General features: G+C 43.3%; 1 protein-coding gene across 50 annotated transcripts in view; it reads left to right on the top strand.

Moving 5' to 3' along the window:
* Positions 1 to 19556, top strand: part of MAP4K4 (mitogen-activated protein kinase kinase kinase kinase 4) — a 190912-nt gene that overhangs the window by 18574 nt on the left and 152782 nt on the right. The gene's annotated exons all lie outside the window — the stretch shown is intronic.

Raw genomic sequence — 19556 nt, forward strand, 5'->3', positions numbered from 1 at the left:
AGTAAACCCATCAGATGGTGGTAATATATCAGTTAGCCTTTGCTGGGTAGCAAACCATGCCTGAAACTTGCTGGCTTCATGTTGTATAAGCATCATCATCTTTGTTCATACTTTTGTAGGTCAGTAATTTGGATTGGGGCATACTCAGTGTGGTAGTGTGGTGGCTCTTCTGTCAATCTCTTCTAGGATCTCTCTGGAAGCTGAAGTCAGCTGGCAGTTAACTGGGGGCTGCATGGTGTGACTTGGGTTGGCCAACTTTTTAAGCACCCTGGCCTTTTCTTTCCCATATCTCAGTTTTCTGTCTCCTCTCTTCCTTTTGTTGTTCACTAAGGAATATTTAAAAAGTTTCGAGTATTACAGAACATTCAACTTTGGGGGAATGAGATGGAGATATAATAAATGGAGATAAATATGTCCATTTAATATCTTCATCTTACAAAAGAATTTAATCACCATTAATTACAGTGTTACAGTATGCCCTGTTACAGCTGAGAGTTAGGGTTTTGCATCCACTAATTTGGGTAGGGTGATAATAGCAAAATGATAAATAAGTCATGAATTTAGCCTGGGCTTTTGGTGCTCAAATACCTTAATTCATGGATGGCAACACCAACACTCTACCTGCTTTTCTTAGCTCAACAGGAAATGAGAGTAGGGCTTGGGCAGGAGGAAGTCATGCATACCCAGCTCTCAGCGTGCGGCCTTCTCGTTGGTTGTTTAGGAGAGCAAACGAAGCTTATCTCCTTCCCCAAAATGTTGATAATGAAGGCAAAATGAGATATAGCTATAGGTAAACTAGATTGAATCTGCTGTTTATGTGTTGGAAGATGACGTTTGAAGATGAGTTTTAGTTCTTAGCACCAATACAACAAATGATGGGATTTGAGGTTTAAGTGCCTAAGTTTAAGGTTCTCATATAATAACTGTTAATTTCTTTTTGTGTCGGGAAAAGAACAAACTCTTGCCTTGAATTAACCAGTTATTTTAAAAAATCATAGACTTCTCTCGTTAGAGGAAACGGCCTGAACTCCATTACCAGGTGACTTTTTAGCTTTAGTGGGTGGCACATGGGACTGTCTGTGGTGTGCCGTCTGCAGTGCACAAGCCATTTGTTTCTGGAAACAGTCTCACAAGCAATGATTTTGGTGAGTTTAGAAATGAATCAGGATGTGCTAAGCTCAATGAGGACTCATTAGCCTTAGATAATGTGATTCTATAAATGATGAGAATGGAGACGGTGAAGACTCAGGAGTATAGAGAAAATAGGATGACACTGGAAGCTGGGCTGATGGGTGGGAGTTTTGGAATCGATGTGCTTCAACTATTAGTTGAATAAGCATATAGTTGAATTAGTAAAGAGTGGGAGACTTGGCCCTTGACTGTGTGTTACAAAAAACAAAAAGCTATCTTGGCTGGGCACGGTGGCTCATGCCTGTAATCCCAGCACTTTGGGAGGCCGAGGTGGGCAGATCACCTGAGGTCAGGAGTTCGAGACCAGCCTGACCAACATGGAGAAACCCCATCTCTACTAAAAATACAAAATTAGCCGGGCATGATGGCACATGCCTGTAATCCTAGCTTCTGGGGAGGCTGAGGCAGGAGAATCACTTGAACCTGGGAGGCCGAGGTTGCGGTGAGCCAAGATTGCGCCATTGCATTCCAGCCTGGGCAACATGAGCGAGACTCCGTCTCAAAAAAAAAAAAAAAAAAAAAAAAGCTATCTTGAGTACTGACATGGTCCATCATCTCTTTTATGTACATTGCATATGCATGGAGAGGTTAAGTAACTTGCCTAAAGACACATAGCTGGGAAGCAATTGGAGAAACCAAATGTTAAGGCATTTCAGTCCTGACTTCTAAGTTTAGCTCTTAACTTTTTTGCCAGATTGTTTCCCAGGGTATCGACAGGTTTGGTTGGTAGGTAAGATGTGATTTGGCTGAGAGAGCCTGCGAGGGTTTCGGTCCAGGGCTGACAGTGGGAAGACGGGGGGGTAGGGGGGAGTGGAGGGGTGGGGGGTGGGGTGGGGGTGGGGTGGATGGGTTAAGGGTGGGATTGAGAGGCAAAGGAGGTGCTGAGAGGAGCAGAAGTTGCAGGTCCTGAAGCTTTCCTTTTTCTCTACTTTTCTGTGTCTTTCTCAGAGCCTCTCATACTCTAATGTGCACTCAGTCATCTGGGGAGCTTGTGAAAATGCAGATTCTGATTTCACTGCATCTGGGAATCTGCATTTCTAATATGCTTCCCCAGTGATGCTACTGTAATTCCATACTTTCAATAGGGCAAAGAAGTTAGCATGGGAAGTGTTGGTAGTTCACTGGAACACAGCTGCTAGGGTGGGTTATTTGGACTAGGGTTATGTCTTATCCATGTGGTGTAAAGTGTCTTGGGTATCTGTACATTCAAATCAATAATTTTGTGAACAGATTACAACTTTCAGTTGGGACTGTAGTCTTTCTGAGGCTCACAGGATGTTGATGTAGGAAGGGGTGTTAGAGAATGTGTAGCTCAACCCCTTAGCTTACAGAGAGTGAGGGACTTTGTGGCCTAGTCAGAGCTAGGGTTGCAGATCTGGCCTCTTTTATGCTTTCACTCTTCGTCTGTCTGGGTTGGGTTGGAAGGCAGTGCAGTGAAGTGCTACTGTCTTCCCCCCTACTATTTGATGATTTGGTGACATGACAAAGTCATAAATGGATTATGATTCTCAAATTCCATTTCAGTTTGTAGTACATTTCCTGAACAAAAGTAAGTGTTTGAGAGAATGAATGAATAAAAGGGCTGGTTTCTGGGTGAGGTGGCTCACAGAGTGGGTCAGAGGCCGGGACTGCCCCTAAGCCATGGCAGTAAGTTTCTAGTGAAAATAGATGACAACCATTGTGGTGTTTTGGAGAAGGCAGCAGACCCAGACAGTGGCAGGCTTTTAGGCAACAGCTGTGTTTTGAGGCCCCAGGAAAGAGGGGGAAAGGGGCAGGTGTAAGTACAATCAGGGAGAAACTGGGGAAAGACTTTTAGGCAAGCTTTTTGGTTCTTGATTAGGTGGTCTCTCTTGCACCTAGGAAAGCAGACAGTAAAAAGTGTGTCGTTGTTGGAATAGAAAATTCAAGCGCCTGATTGTGAGAATAAGAGTTCAAAAAGGGGGCCAGGCATGGTGGCTCACACCTGTAATCCCAGTGCACTTGGGGAGGCCGAGGCGGGCGGATCACAAGGTCAGGAGTTCAAGACTAGTCTGGCCAATATGGTGAAACCCAGTCTGTACTAAAAATACAAAAATTAGCCAGGCATGGTGGCAGGCGCCTGTAGTCCTAGCTACTTGGGAGGCTGAGGCAGGAGAATTGCTTGAACCTGGGAGGTGGAGGTTGTAGTGAGCTGAGATCATGCCACTGCACTCCAGCCTGGGTGACAGAGTGAGACTAGGTCTCAAGAAAAAAAAAAAAAAGTTCAAAAAGCGGAGAACAGTGGATGGAAGGTATGAAGAGTTTGAAGCTTTAAAATACTGTTGAGAAAGAAACAGGGAGAAAAAATCAGTCTGGACAGAGATTTGTACAGCACAGTTGTACTTAAGTGTTTGTGTTTTTTTGGGGCAGTGGTGGGTAAGGTCAGTGGTGTTTTTTTTTTTTTTTTTTTTTTTTTTTTGAGACCCCTGTTGCCCAGGCTGGAGTGCAGTGGCATGACCTTGGCTCGCTGCAACCTCCATCTCCGAGGTTCAAGCCATTCTCCTCCCTCAGCTTCCTGAGTCGCCAGGATTACAGGTGCCGGCCATCACGCCTGGCTAATTTTTTTGTATTTTTAGTAGAGACGGGGTTTCACCATGTTGGCCAGGCCGGATTTGAACTCCTTAAGGTCAGTGGTTTTTACGTTGAAGTCCTGGACTATAGAATGGTAGTTCTGGAAGGAGCTTCAGAGAGCCTCTATGCATCTCCCTCGTTTTTCCTGGAGAAACCTCCAAGGACCCAGTGAGGTGGAGGGACTGACTGGCTAAAAGATACGTCAGCATATAGTAGACTGCCAAATGGACCTTGATATTTTTGCCTCAGATGATTAGAGGACACTCTGGGTTTCTGTCATCTTACTCATTAAAACAAAATACAACACTTTTACCGAGTGCCCTTTATGAACAGGCACTGATCTTTTTATCATTTTTCTTTGATTTTTAGATTGTGCTTTCTGAAAATTCAGATATTCAAGTTAAGTAATCTTTTGTTACTGTTTTCTTGATGGGGAATAATTACTAGATTTAGCTCTTGTAGGTCTTAATTTGGAAAAACAAGTTGAATTATCGCTGAATTTTTGGTTTAGGCATAGTTGATAACATATTTTGCATTTTGTTGCATCAGGTCAGTCTTTAGAGAATAACATTTTTAATACTTCATTTTTCCTATGAGTCACATTAACAAAAACCGCATTTAAAATTTTGTCCTTTCAAAGCACTGTACTGTGGCTGAATTGCATTTAGCGCTACTCATAGGATTTTTACTAGCATTAATTGAGATCTTCCAGTTATTTGAAAGTAGAGAAAAAACATTCCCGTTTTGCAAATAAGCTTTTACAATTTAGTTTCCACTATAGAACATGTCAGTAGACCCTGAGGTTTAAAAAAGAGAATAAAAACTGATACTAGAAATTGTCAATACATCATACAATACATTGATACAGAGATAATCCCTTGAAGCAGACTTGAGAATTCAAAATCCACTTCTGAATGGCTTTGGAGAGGTGCATTTTTCTTTTCTCTAGGGCAGCGTGAAAAACCATTTCCAAAGAGGAGATTGCCCGTTTTGTAAAGGAGGGATAGCTGATTGGGCAGGACAAGAAATAGCCTGTCTGAAATATCTTTGAGTAGCGTGTTAAGGGGTTGGGTAGTATATTGCTTTTTTTTTTGAGATGGAGTGTTGCTCTGTTGCTCAGGCTGGAGTGCAGTGGCGCGATCTTGGCTCACTGATGCCTCCACCTCCCGGGTTCAAGTGATTCGCCTGCCTCAGCCTCCTGAGTAGCTGGGTTTACAGGCTCACGCCACCATGCCTGGCTAATTTTTGTAGTTTTAGTAGAGACAGGGTTTCACCATTATTGGTCAGGCTGGTCTTAAACTCCTGACCTCGTAATCCGCCCATCTTGGCCACCCAAAGAGCTGGGTTTACAGGCATGAGTCACTGGTGCCCGGCCCTTGCTTTTTGTTTTTACTAAAGCCTTTCGACCCACCTGCTCAGAAGGAGGTGGTAATTGGTTGAGAATTCAAGAATTGTTAAAAAGCAAGGGTGTGTTTTCTTCAGCTTTCCCTGGCAAATATAATATTTAGAGCAGAGCCAGCCCCTGCAAATCCCCTAAACCCAATAAAAGCCAGCAAGACAATAAGCCCATCTTCAGCTGATAGCAACTTCTTTGGCTAGTTGTATTCCCTAACTCCTGCTGCAGCTGATGAACAGAGTGCCTGCCGAGACCTTCCTGTGGGCCTTGAACCTGACCTTGGTTTACAATAGAGGAGGACAGTAGGAGTGAGAAATCTGAAGGAAAAGTATGGCAGAGGCTCTCAGCTCTGGTGCATCTTGGTATATCTTGGGGAGCTTTAAAGTCTCACTATAAAGCAGAGAGTCCTAACCATGTCTGTAATTTGCAGTCACTTGAGGAGGCAAGAAAAAGATTGATGCCTTTGCTGCAACCCCAGGATTGGGTATTGGGGTTTTCGTAACCTCATGGATTATTCTGATGTGCCTTTGGGCTTTTAAACCATTGAGTTTGGACAGTATCTGTCTACTGGAATTGGCCAGTTTTGGCCCTGCAACTCTGATGAAGGGTGAATTTGAAAGTTTTTTTGTGAATTTTTCTCTCGTTTTGTTTCTTTTACCTTCATTTATGATAGCCCAGTTTTGGGAAACAGATTCAGTTCACTGTAGAAATTTGCTTCTTAGCTAGTTTTATATTTGAGAGGAAGAGGTAAATAAAGGTCTGCGTTTTTATTTTCTTTCCCTCGTTCTCCCATCCCTGCGATGGAAAGATCATGAGTTACAGTTGATTTTCTGATTAGCTTAAAGTTTTCAACTAGGATTATGTTGGAAGTTCTTCCTTTGAGAGTGTATTGTTTTCACAGTTTGTAAAGCCCTTATCTGATAAATACAACTTTATATGTAACTTTACTAGAGGACACTTTCTAAAGGATACCTGTGTTGTTTTTGGAGGAAGAGGCTTCAGAAGGCTAAGGACCGAAATTTTGGTTTCAGAATTTATTTCCTATCCATGTTCTCTACGTTGTACATAATCACTCATAGTTGAGTTGAACTTGCATGCATCAAACATTGGCACTGTAGTAGCAGTATATAGCATCTGTATTAGTCCATTCTCACACTGCTATAGAGAACTCCCTGAGACTGGGCAGTTTAGAAAGGAAAGAGGTTGAGTTGACTCACAGTTCCACATGGCTGGGGAGGCCTCAGGAAACTTACAATCATGGCGGAAGGCAAAGGGGAAGCCAGACATCTCCTTCACAAGGCGTCAGGAGGGAGAATGAATGCAGGAGGAACTGCCAACACTTACAAAACCGCCAGATCTTGTGAGAACTCACTCACTATCACGAGGACAGCATGTGGGAAACACCCTCATGATTCAGTTACCTCCACCTGGTCTCTTCCTTGAAATTTATGGGGATTACAATTCAAGATGAGATTTTGGATGGGGACACAGCCAAACCATATCAGCATCTTATTGAGGATGTTCCCCTCCTTTTTGCATATAATGCAGACATCTCATTGTATAAACTAATACGCTAGTAACATATTGTAAATATTTGTACTAAGTGTAGGAGAGAGTTGCTGAAGATGTTTAGATGCATATCTTACATGGTAAGGGTAAGAAAAATAGGCTTTGGATATGCACAGACGGTAGATAAAGTAGGTTCTAATTTGCTTTTTGCCCAACCTCTGGAGAACTGTGAGAGTCACTGTTTGTCTTCTGTTGGGTTTGGCTTAAGAGAGCCTCTCTCCTTGTGTAGCTTGTGTGCCTTGAGTGGCTGAGGTCCTGGGCCAGAATCCAGGTGAGTTCTCAGTAAGGATAAGTCTAGAGTTTTCACATTAAGAAGCTTAGAAATGATCTTTTGAAGGTTTGAAGCATTAACTACTTGTTTTTAAATGCTTTTTGTTGCCAGCCTTGCTTTGTTTTCTACACTTTGAGAGAGATTGAGAAGAAACCATAAACTGGTCTGATGGAGTTAAGTAAGCTCTTGACCCTAGAATTGGAGGAGGAGATTTTAGGTTAACTAGTCAAACTTCTTGTTTCGGTTCAGGAAACCCTCTCACAGCATCTCATGCCAGTCCTTTGCCTTTTTCTCTTGCAGACTCCTAGGGGCAGGGGCTCCTGGCCACCATTGTTTACTATATCACTCACAATTAGGAAGGTCGGCTGACATTTTCTTCCCTGTAACTTCTGCTCTAGTAAGTGATGACTAGCCAGATAGTGAAGACCTCAATCATGTTTCCCTAAGGCTTCTTAGCTGTAGACTGAGCATCTTTAGTTCTTACTATGTTTGACATTTCTTTTTTTTCTGTCTTACATGATACTTATGGATGTGCTTTAGTTTGATGATGACTTATTTAAAAACGGTGGTGCTTGGGGATGGACCCAGCATTCCAGCCAACCAATCAGTGTGCAGTGTCCTGTGCACTTGCTTGCCAGGTTCTGGACACTGGAACAACCGAAGATGACAGGCAAACAGGCAAAGCTGTGAGGTTAGTGAGTGGCAGTTTCTCAAGGGGCCAGGAGGAATTTCCCTCAGTAGTAGTACACTGGCAGGATTAGTTCTCTTGAGCCAGATCATGTCATCTGTTTGGGCCTCAGGTTCCTTTTATACAGAAGGAGGGATGGGTCAGTATGGGCTGTTATTCCTCTTTAAAATGTTGAATGCTTTCAAAAGGCAGCTGTTTCTGAAATCTCTAATACAGGGATTTAACAGAAGGTGATTGGGATTTATTGGGCTCCTGGTTCCACTCAAAGGCTAATGCCAGTGTTTTAGGTCTTCATTTGTCACTTGGTTTGGTATTTCTGCCACACTTTCCACATTCTGATTCCTGTCTTAGGAGGGAATGAAAACAGGATCAGCTTTGCCTTTAGAACTTAAGGAATGTGTAGTTCTCTTCCACCTGTGGGTGATTCGCCTTGAGAGATTACAAAACAAAACTGATTCTAGTACTACTCCTACGTAGATCTATGGATGAGGCCCAGAAATCTGTATTTTTTTAAAGCTGGCAAGTGACTGCATAGCCAGGTTTGGGAAGTATAGTTATGTGCACATAAGGATGTTTTAATCCATGATGTACCTAAATGATGGTGGTCCTGTAAGATTATAATATTGTTTTTTACTCTATGTTTTCTGTGTTTAGATATGTGTAGATACACAAATTATAAATAGTACTCAGTATATTGACATGCTGTGCAGGTTTGTAGCCTAGGAGCAATAGCTAGACAATGTAGCCTTGGTGTGGAGTAGGCCATACCCTTGAGGATTGTGGAAATGCACTCTGTGATGTGATGTTTCTCAGGTGGATGAAATTGCCTTTCGCAGAACGTGTCCTCATCGTCAAGCAACACGTGACTGTACTAATTTTAAAAGTATTTGCTTCTTACAAATAGTGAAGTGTTTGCAGATAGCATGGTTTATACCTAGAATTTGCTTCAGAATAGCTCAGTACAAGGAAGAGGTGTGGATAGGAATAAAGATGAAATAGATGTAGCCATGCTTTCATAATTAGTCAGGCTATAGCGATAGGTGCACAGGGTTCATTCTTCTAGTGTCTACTTTTGTTGTGTGCTTGAAGTTTTCCAGACTAAAAGATAAGCAAAAAAAAAAACCAAAAAACAAAACAAAACATGTTTTATTTTCTGAAATCATTTACTCTTGTCTGTTTTGTTTATTTTATAATCACAAAAGGTAAATGGTAAGGTGTGTACCATACTCATCTCATTTGAGACTGATGTGAATTACATCCCTTGCATAATCAAGCCTTTTCCCTTGGCCTCTGCCTTGGCTCTGTGCGGTACACTTGAACTGGGGGGTGAGTGGAATGTCATGATGGCCATCACCATTTTGGCTTCAAGTCTGTAAGATGACATGAAGCTAGACATTCTCTCACACAATGCCCTGTGCCACAGTCAGCATCTCATCAACACTTTGGAGCTGTGACAGGAATGCTCTGGTTGGTGCATGTGTGGCTGGTGACTTGAGGAGGAGCCAGGAGGCCCATGGTCTCACATGGCATTCTGTCCTCTTCAGGACAGGCTCTGTAGTTGATGTGGTGGGTTCCGTCTCTTCCACATAAACCTACCTTGTCTTCCCCTTACAGCCTGTTTTTTTGTAGCCACTTCCCGTTTATTTTGGTAGAAATCTGGATAAAAGCCGAGTGTTCTTATGAGTCTCCTGCATGTCTAGTGCCCCCTGTCGGGGATCCTTTATGTGGAGTGTCTTTTAGCTTCACTGCTTCCTCAGGTTGGGTATTGCTGCTAGAATGAATGTGGACTTTGGTTTGGGTAAACTCATTTAGCCATTTCATCTCTTACTCTTTACTGTGAAGATAAACCAATCAAATTGATTTCTGTGTTAGTTGCAAGTTTAAGAGTTTTGAAGCTGCTTGCAACTATTAACTTTGAGAGTTCAGAATTAAAAAGGGTCTTTGCGCTTATTTCTAGTGATTCAAGGACTTTTGCAGAATTTTGATGATGGCTTCTGAATTAAGGTGGATTTACAAGCTGATGTAAGCATCACTGTACTCACAGGCTAAGTGGTCTGTCATGGGTGGTTAGACAGGTAAATGTGGACACTCTGCCACAGAGAACTGCCAGCAATTAATTTATGAGCCTTCTTTCTTTCTTAGTATTTTAGTTTTGATTTTATTGTTGACTAAAGGTCCATTATTACTAGTTAAGTATCAGCTAATATTCATGAATTATCTGAGTTAGTTGCAGGCCTTTGATGGTTAGTAAGTGGTCCTCAGTTTACTTTTCTCTCCTGAAGTTGGCCTAGTTTAGCTGATGCTTTATATTTCATTATCAAGACCTCAAGTTTTACTTAGAACTAACTTTATGTTGGACTTAAAGAGCCTTAATGGACAGGAGTATAGAATATATTCCTTAAACTACATGGGAAAGAGCAAAATGTTTTGTGGTTTGTTTGGCTGGATTGTTTGACATGAGATAGAAGAGGAATTCATTTTGACCCTCTCAGTCCTTTTTCTGTTGCTCATAATAGAATACCTGAAACTAGGTAATTTATGAAGAAAAGGAATTTGTTTTTTACACTTGTGGAAGCTGAGAAGTTCAAGAATAAGGGACCAAATCTGGTGGGGGACTTTCTTGTTGATGGGGGCTCTCTGCAGAGTCCTGGTGCAGGGTATCACCTGGCGAGGGGGGTGAGCGTGCTAACTCATGTCTCTTTTCCTCTTGACCACCAGTCCCACTCCCATGATAACCTATTAGTCCATGAATGGATTAACCCATTTATGAAGACAGGGTCCTCATGGCCCAGTCACCTCTTAAAGGCCCCACCTCAATATTGCCACATTGGGGATTAAATTTCAATATGAATTTTGAAGGAGACAAATATTGAAGCCGTAACACCCTCTCATAGCTTTCTAATGAGTTTTCTAACATGTTTGGATGGTATACGGATGGTCTGTAGATATGCAAACAGTGAAAACACTTAGCTTTTACTCATGTAGTACCATCTTCAAAAAGAAAAGGATTTGCTTCTGCAAAACTCAGTGGACTGTAATTTAAAGCTGCTATGAGAGTTTACAAAAAATATTACTTCCACAAATACTATTAATATAATCTCAAAATACCCAGAAGTATAAAGAACCTTGTATAGTCAGTGAGGTTGTCTTTTGATTGTAATTGCAGAACTGCCTAAAGATAAAGCCAATATTATCTGAAATAAAATGATTTTTGTCCAACATAGATGACCAAGTAAATGGCCTGTGAGTCTGTGTTTTAGACTCTTAAAATTTTGGGGGGAAGTATGTACAGGTTAATATAAAATGAAAGAGAAATAGGCAATTGCCTCTTTATTTGGCATTTAGCTCTCATGTTAAAAACTGTGAAACAGAAAGAAGGTGGTAGTGGTCGGGCACAGTGGCTCATGCCTGTAATCCCAGCACACTGGGAGGCCGAGGCAGGCGGATCACTTGAGGTCAGGTGTTCAAGACCAGCCTGGCCAACATGGTGAAACCCTGTCTCTACTAAAAATACAAAAATCAGCCGGGCATGGTGGCATGAGCGTATAGTCCCAGCTACTCGGGAGGTTGAGGCAGCAGGATCACTTGAACCCAGGAGGTGGAGGTTGCAGTGAGCCGAGATCACGCCACCGCACTCCAGCCTGGGTGACAGAGCGAGACTCCGTCTTGAAAGAAGGTGGCAAGACCAAATAAGGAGCACACTAAGGACTCCAGGGAGAAAACGTGTAGCATCAGAGAGTTAGAAGGTGTCATGGTAAACTTGCTCTCATTAAATAACTGAGGAAACACCCAGGTTACCTCTTTAAGTACAGCCTAAGTAATCTCCCTATTTCCCAGTCTAGAATGCCCTTGAAGCGTGGATCCCAAAGTACAGATTGTCATAGCATATTTCTCTGCAGCATGCTAGCAAGATTTTTATCAGTGGTTCCTCTCCCCTGGGGGGCTTGTTAGACATAGATTACTGGGCCCCATCCCACAGTTTTTGGTCCAGTAGTTCTGAGGTAGGTCTGAGAATCTGCATTTCTAACAAATTATGAAGCACTGCTGAGGCTACTTACTGGTCTGGAGACCACACTTTGAGATAATGTTTGTACATTTTAATCACCTGGGAAGCTTTCCGCTCAACATTTTATTACGAAAAATTTCAAACCTATAGTAAAGTTGAGAGGTGTAAAATGAATACCCACCTCCTAGATTTTATAACAACACTCTTTTTTTCTTTTGAGATGGAGTCTCGCTCTGTCACCCAGGCTGGGGTGCAGTGGTGCAGTGGTGCGACCACAGCTCAATGCAACTCTGCCTCACAGGTTCGAGCAATTCTTTTGTCTCAGCCTCCCGAGTAGCTGGGACTACAGGCGTGCGCCACCATGCCTGGTTAATTTTTGTATTTTTAGTGCAGACGGGGTTTCACCAAGTTGTCCAGGCTGGTCTCAAACTCCTGACCTCAAGTGAGCCACCCACCGCTGCCTCCCAAAGTACTGGGATTACAGGCATGAGCCACCGTGCCCGACAAATCCCCTAGTTGATTTTAATGTGCAACATGTTTGGAGACTAGCTCTAGCTGCTCCTATATCTTGTAGTATGTGAGAGAAACTGATTTATATTCAGAAACCTGGCAAAATTAAGAATAAAATCAATCTGTTGACATGAAGAAAAATTGGTGAGTGTTGCACAAATGTTCAGTTTCAGGAAATTGTGAAGATGTAATGAATGAAACAGTGAAGATGTAATGAATGAAACAGATGAAAGCAGAAGCAACTTAAGAGTTATGGCTCAGAAAATGATTAGAGAGAGGAGAGAGAGAGAGAGAGAGTGTGTGTGTGTGTGTGTGTGTGTGTGTGTGTGTGTGTGTGTGTGTCCTGTTCCCACTCTCCCTCCCTATCCTTTTTTCCTGTAAGGACTTCCCTGGAAGTAATCTGCTCGATGTTGTAGAAGACATTATACTCAAAAAATATAGTTTTTATTTAATATTATGCTTACAATCTCTTTCTTTTATTTTTGCCAGCTTTTCACAAAGTGACAGAGTGGACAGTGCTCCTCTAGTTGTAGGGTACAATCTATTTGTGTGTAGTACAGCCAGTTTATTTGGTCAAGACTAGCATCTTTTAATTGAATAGAAAATAGAGTGCATCACATATACTAAGAGTGTTTTGTGAAACCTTTATTTTGGTTAAAAATACATGTTATAGGTGTCTTGGGTGGTGGTTTTAACTGTATTTTTTATTATAGGCTGCAGTCAAGATAGTTTGAAAGCTAATGTACTGGGAGATGCTAGGTTCCTTTTAGCAAAAGTGAAGAATGGTTTTAAAAAACACACTTTGAAACAACTGAATAAATATTTACTTTGAAATGAGATCCAGCCACATTGCCCACTGTTACCTGCAGTGTGATCCTCTTTTTGTTTTGTTCTAGTTTGGCTCGGGGCCTCACTATGTCTACACTCCTCCAGGTAACTCCTCTTGCCCACGTGTGTCTAACTGAGGACCCACACCACCCGCTTCTTGATTTGGCATTCCTTGTCTCCAAGCCAAAGGTCCTTCTCTGGTGAAATCCTGTTACAGCTCCTGTCTTCTCCATCTGACATACTCTGTTGGTTCTCTGGGTGTTTTCCTGTCTTGAGGGTTATCTTGACTAGCTTTGAGGGCAGGTTTGTGTTTCCTGCAACCCTCAGCACAACATCAGATGGTGTGTAAAGATGCCAGGAACCTGTCTTTGTGTCTCCTCCCGCAGCTCCATAGCACCTTCGTGAGTGCCCCAGCATGAGACAGAACATCTTCTGGGGCAGGTAGAGTTGGTCCAGGTGCCCTCTACTTAAGATGCGTCAGTGGACCTAGGACAGGGGAAAGTAAAGGCTTATTATAAGGTTTGGATTCTGCTTCGTTCATGTATTTTGTATCTGAAACCTTTTTTCATATTCTTAGTCTTCCTTCTTTGAAATGGCTGTATGGCTTTCTGTCAGGATTCTGGAATAGTTGGTAGATGGTCTTTGGGGATTATATTCATGACTTAAAACTCCTTTCCTGCTTTGTGATATGATCATGAGTCTGGGGTGGAGAAGTTTGTAAATGGGGGCCAGCTCCCCACGACTGGAAACTGAAGGGCACACCTTCTGTCTTGCTCCGCTCCCCTTTTTGGGGTTGTGGTAGGGACAGTTTTTCAGATCATATGTTGGTTATAGCAAAAGAAGGCAGAGGTTAAACTCATGGCTAGCTAGTGGCAGAGACACCCTTGTTTAAGAAGGTTGGGTGGGGGAAGGAGCCGGTGCTCTATTGTCCCCTGGGTCTCTATTACAGACACACCAGGTCACTAACTCCAGAGCTCTGGTGGGATGAATGCCCAGCAGCACTGGACTGGTGTTCAGTACGGGGGTATTTCCATCATCTCCAGAGCACATTCACATGGCTTCAGTAGGGTTAAGCATACGTTTTTGAATTTTTCCCCTGAAGACTGTTACAAATCCTTAAAACTTAATTCCTGTGAATCACTTTGACTTAGAAATATGTTGAATAGTGGCCGGGCGTGGTGGCTTACGCCTGTAATCCCAGCACTTTGGGAGGCCGAGGCAGGTGGATCATGAGATCAGGAGATTGAGACCATCCTGGCTAACACAGTGAAACCCCGTCTCTACAAAAAATACAAAAAATTAGCCGGGTGCGATGGCGGGCGCCTGTAGTCCCAGCCACTCGGGAGGCCGAGCCTGCGCAGGAGAATAGTGTGAACCCGGGAGGCGGAGCTTGCAGTGAGCCGAGATTGCGCCACTGCACTCTAGCCTGGGCGACAGAGCGAGACTGTCTCAAAAAAAAAAAAAAAAGTTGAATAGTGTGTATTTACATTGATTTGAATGTGACAGTAATTTAATTTTTATTTTTATTATTATTATTTTTTTTGAGACACAGTTTCATTCTCCTGCCCAGGCTGGAGTGCAGTGGCGTGGTCTCGGCTCACTGCAACCTCCGCCCCCCAGATTCAAGTGATTCTATTGCCTCAACCTCCCGAATAGCTGGGATTACAGGTGTGTGCCACCATGCCTGGCTCATTTTTATATTTTTAGTAGAGATGGGGTTTCACCATGTTGGCCAGGCTGGCCTCGAACTCCTGACCTAGGTGATGTGCCTGCCTTGGCCTTCCAAAGTGTTGGGATTACAGGTATGAGCCACCACCCCTGGCTGACAGTAATTTTTTAAAAATTATAAAGCAAAGAGCAGAGAATGATCTTAAATGAAATGGGCGGGGTGTGGTGGCTCACACCTGTAATCCAAGCACTTTGGGAGGCCAAGGTGGACGGATTGCCAGAGCTTAGGAGTTTGAGACCAACCTGGGCAACATGATGAAACCCCATCTCTAAAAAAAAATACAAAAATTACCCAGGCGTCATGGTGTACACCAGCTACTGGAGGGACTGAGGTGGGAGGATAGCTTGAGCTCAGGAGGTCAAGGCTACAGTGAGCTGTGTTGGTGCCACTGCGTTCCAGCCTGGGTGACAAAGGGAGACCCTGTCTGAAAAGGAAAAAAAAAAGATGGAGGGAAGGGGTAGGGGAAAATAAAAGGATTTTTGAAAATAAACCAGAATAATGCACCCTGTTCCTGTTTTTCATTCACTCAGGATTCCTTTTAAATGAAAAAGTTTTGATTCCTGGATACCTTTTGGTTAGTGGATACATTTCTTCTCTCTTTTCAGAAATAACTAGGAAAATTGTTAAAAGTCCCATAATTTTGTGTGGATTTACCAATATTGTGAACCCTTCCCTTAATTTTGAATTATTCTTCAGAATTGGGGAGGTGAAGCTGGTTCTGCAAGTTTTTGTGGTAACATGTATGTAAAACAGCACTAAAGGAGTAGGGACGGATTTTAATATAATTTTTTATTATTTATAAACTCTGTGGGAGATGAAATGGGCTTAGAAAACCCACAGAAGTAGCTGGTGTGTAATTTACCATGGCCCTGGGGCTGAAGTAACCCACACACCCTTCCTTCATAAACTTTCCAGAATTTATTTAGGTTATGTTGATTTTATTCCTTTGAGAACTGATTACCCCTCAGGAGTGTAATCAAGATGGGCTTGTGTAGGGTGGGGCCAAAGGGAGAATGGCAGGCAACCATCTCAGAGAAGGTGGTTTTACCATCTCGAGGTGAGTAATGTTTAAAGTTATAGCTGCTGTGAAGTGGGATGCTATAAAATTCGAGGGAGTTTTCCTTCTACCCGGTTTCATTCCCCCCTCCCCTAGCCCCATGCAACTGCATTTCCCCTCTTCTGTGCTGGGGGAAAGAAAAGCTGCCTCTCCTTTCTTGGTTTTGTAGCATGGCTTCCAGTACCTGTTAGTCATCTCCTTGCTCCTTTTTTTTTTTTTTTTTTTTTTTTTTGAGACAGAGTCTCGCTCTGTTGCCAGGCTGGAGTGCAGTGCAGTGGCACCATCTCGGCTCACTGCAATCCCTGCCTCCCAAATTCAAGCTATCTCCTGCCTCAGCCTCCTGAATAGCTGGGACTACAGGCTCACACCACCACGCCCAGCTAATTTTTGTATTTTTAGTAGAGACAGGGTTTCATCATGTTGGACAGGATGGTCTTGATCTCTTGACCTCGTGATCCGCCTGCCTCAGCCTCCCAAAGTGTTGGGATTACAGGCATGAGCCACCGCGTCCAGCCCTCCTTGCTCCCATTTTAAGTGCTGGTGGATTTGGAAAGATGGATATGTAGTCTCTGGGATCATTGTCTTTGATGTATTTAGAGCCTAGCAACTGTCCTGTCAGCCTGAGCCCTGTGTCACTCGGCATCTCTGCCAATGTTACTACATCCCAAGAAGCTTTTCAGGTGGCTTCCAGGTCTGTATTGGAAGCAATGACCTGTGTTGTGAGATATCCCAGGAGCCAGCCTCTGTCACTCACAGGCTTACAGATTGCTCTGCCCTGGCCTGGGGTCTCTGTCTGAAGAAGAGCATGAAAGCAGCTGGCCCCAACCCTGCAGGGTACACCTGAGCCTTTGACTCTGAGGAAGGAAATGGCGATGGGGGGATGCAGGGATGGATGAGGAAAGTCCTCACTCTTTGAGTGTGTGATGAAAGGGAAAGGATGTCAGGAAGCCACTGAGCAAAAGGCTGTTACAGCTGACCTTGAGAGGTCAGCCAATCCATTAGCTGCATGGGGCCCAGAGAGGGTGAAGTTCTTTCATGAGATCATGCAGCAAGTTAGTGTCAAGTCTAGCATTAGAACTTGGGTCTCTTTGACCCTGACAGCGGGAGATGAGCAGTGGCCATTAGGTGTGGTGGTGGTTGTAGGAGCAGCCACAGACACTCTGAAATTGAGGGAGAAGAGAAGAGGCAGGGGAAGTGGAGCTGGTTGGCTTGTCAGCTCCCTGAGGCTCTCACCTTGTCACACCAAAGGGCAAAATGTATGGAGCGTGCATGGGACAGTAGAAAGAATGGAGGTTTCAGGGCCAGACAAACCCATCAAGCCTTACTCTCGGAGGAACTGCTCTGTGTGCAGGTAGCCTCGTGTAGTGCCAGCCGGTGGTTCCCTTCTCCAGGGCTCTCTGGCTCCAGGGCAGCTTTTCTGTGAGAGGAGTGTTAGGCCCCGTTACAGGAAGAGCGCAGATCAGGAGTCTGATGTTTCTGAGCCAGTTCTTTCACATACTAGCTGTGTGACCTTGAAAATTCAGCCTGCTAGAGCCTTTGTTCCCTGAACCACAGCCTGGCCACAGCAGTCCTGGCCTCAGAGGTTAGGGGATGAAACTAGAGACCTATCACACTATGTGGCACCTGGTGTACGTTTCATAAATTCGACCGAGCTTGGTGCTCCCCACGCCCCCCACGTGTCTGGTAATAATTCTTCATCTTCTTTTTCCCATTATTATTGACACTATTGATAGAAAATAAATCCCATGAGTGAGTTGATTGCTTATCCATTATACAGGGTATCATACTACAATTTCTTTAATAATAGAAAAGGTTAAAGTTTTGGAATTACTCTTACTGAAAATCTGTACAGAGTTAAAATATTAAGGAAAATGTAAAATAATATAGTAACTTGATAAAATGTGCACCTCCCCTCATTTTGTCTTTTACTGTGTAGAAGCTGATTATGTGTACAGAACTTACTATTGTATTTAAAACAAAACTGAAAAGTCTCACAGATAAATCCGAGGCACATAATTATGTTATGACTGTTGTGCTGAGTGGTAATTTAGTATGGATATCAGGTAGTTTACTTAAAAGATTGTAATTATCCTTATTACACTGCAAGTCAAAGATTTTAAAATTTGCATTCTTTCGTATCAGCAGATACATACCAGTTCAGCCATCATTAGTTTGTCAAACAGCTAGTGCTTGGTTGTTACCCATTTACCCGCGCACACATCAGAGCCAGCTCCTGCATATTGCTCTGTGAGAACTGCCCTGTCCTCTCCACACTCTAGGCTGTGCACCGCCTGGTGGCCAGTGGGCTGGCTGCTTTGTCTCTGTGAGCCAATCCTTCTTTGCCTGCCTTCTGTTGCTTCTTCTTGAGAGAGAGATTGCCGCAGTAGAAATCCTGGGTCTGTGCTCCTGGCCTGCTGTTCAGGGAATAGCATGATCCCCATGCTGGCGTTTGGCTGGAGCCTTAGCCTGGGGTGATTGTGGAGGAGAGAAGGCTCTTGGGAAAATGAACTCAGAAGTCCTCAGCATCTAAAACTCTTAGAACAGAATATTGCAGAGGCTAGGAGTCAAAGGGGCTAGGCCCAGTTAACTAATGTTTTGACTTGTTCATGAGCAGGGTGTTGTTCAGAAGACAATGAAAATGCACCAGACTGAAATTGTACTACCTCCCCTCTCACTGGTTAGAACTTAACATTTATTTGTCTAGCACGAAAGCCCTTTATTTTCCCTTGATTAAGAAGCTTAATATGCAAATGTACAGTGTAGTGACTGAGTTTCAGTGGTTGTATGAATGAGACCACTGTTATCAAACCATGGCAAGGAGGATTTAGGCCAGAAAAGCAGGAAGGTTCTGGTGCTAGGGCAGAAAGGGGGTGTAGAAAGTATGTGGGGGCTTTCTTACAGGGGCAAATGGTCACCTACAGTAAACTTCTGACTGATCATTTTTGCCAATGCTAGCTCTATTTATTTTCATCCCTGTAGTAGACAGCTGGAAGTTGTCAGAGGGCCAAAGGTCTTTATTTCTTGGACAGTGTTTGAGCAGAAGTTTTCTTCTGTTCAGTGCCCAGTCAGGGTACCAAGTAGGGGCCACCTGCTTTATTTTTTTATTAGGGTTTCCTGGTAAGATCATATGAAAAAATCTGTAGGTTTTGGAGTAAACACCTCCCGGAATACTCTAAGTCACTCTTCTTAGTCATTTGTTGAGGTGGCCAAGGTCAAGGCAAAAAGGTGGGCTGGGGCCTGCCCATGGGAGGCCGTCTTTGTCAAACCAAGGAATTCAGGCTTCAATCTGTAGCCTCAGGATGAAGAATTTGAAGCAGAAGAGGGAGACCACTCCAGTAATAGTAGGGTGGTCCCATGGAACAGAGTATGATTGAGTCAAGGAGACCAGTTTGGATGTTGTTGGATTAGGAGCTAGAAAAGAAAATAGAAATGGAAGTAGATAGAAGGGTATAAATGAGTTCTGGCTGACAGGTCAAATTGTGATGGGGACACAGAAGTCTCAGAATGGCTTTGAATGGTTGCTGACAGATACCCTCAGGATGAATGATGTGAGTCATACTTTTCCACAGGGAAGAAATCTGTTTCCTACAGCCTTCTATTTACTGATGGTGTTTTCCCTGTTAAACTTTCCAGACGCCTACTAGTTACAGGTGTTTTATTCCACCAGAAGCAAATTGACATCAAATATTTTGAATGTTAAAAATTGCGGAGCTGCTGCAGCT

Source organism: Pongo abelii, chromosome 12, assembly GCF_028885655.2.
Source record: "Pongo abelii isolate AG06213 chromosome 12, NHGRI_mPonAbe1-v2.0_pri, whole genome shotgun sequence".
Taxonomy (NCBI): domain Eukaryota; kingdom Metazoa; phylum Chordata; class Mammalia; order Primates; family Hominidae; genus Pongo; species Pongo abelii.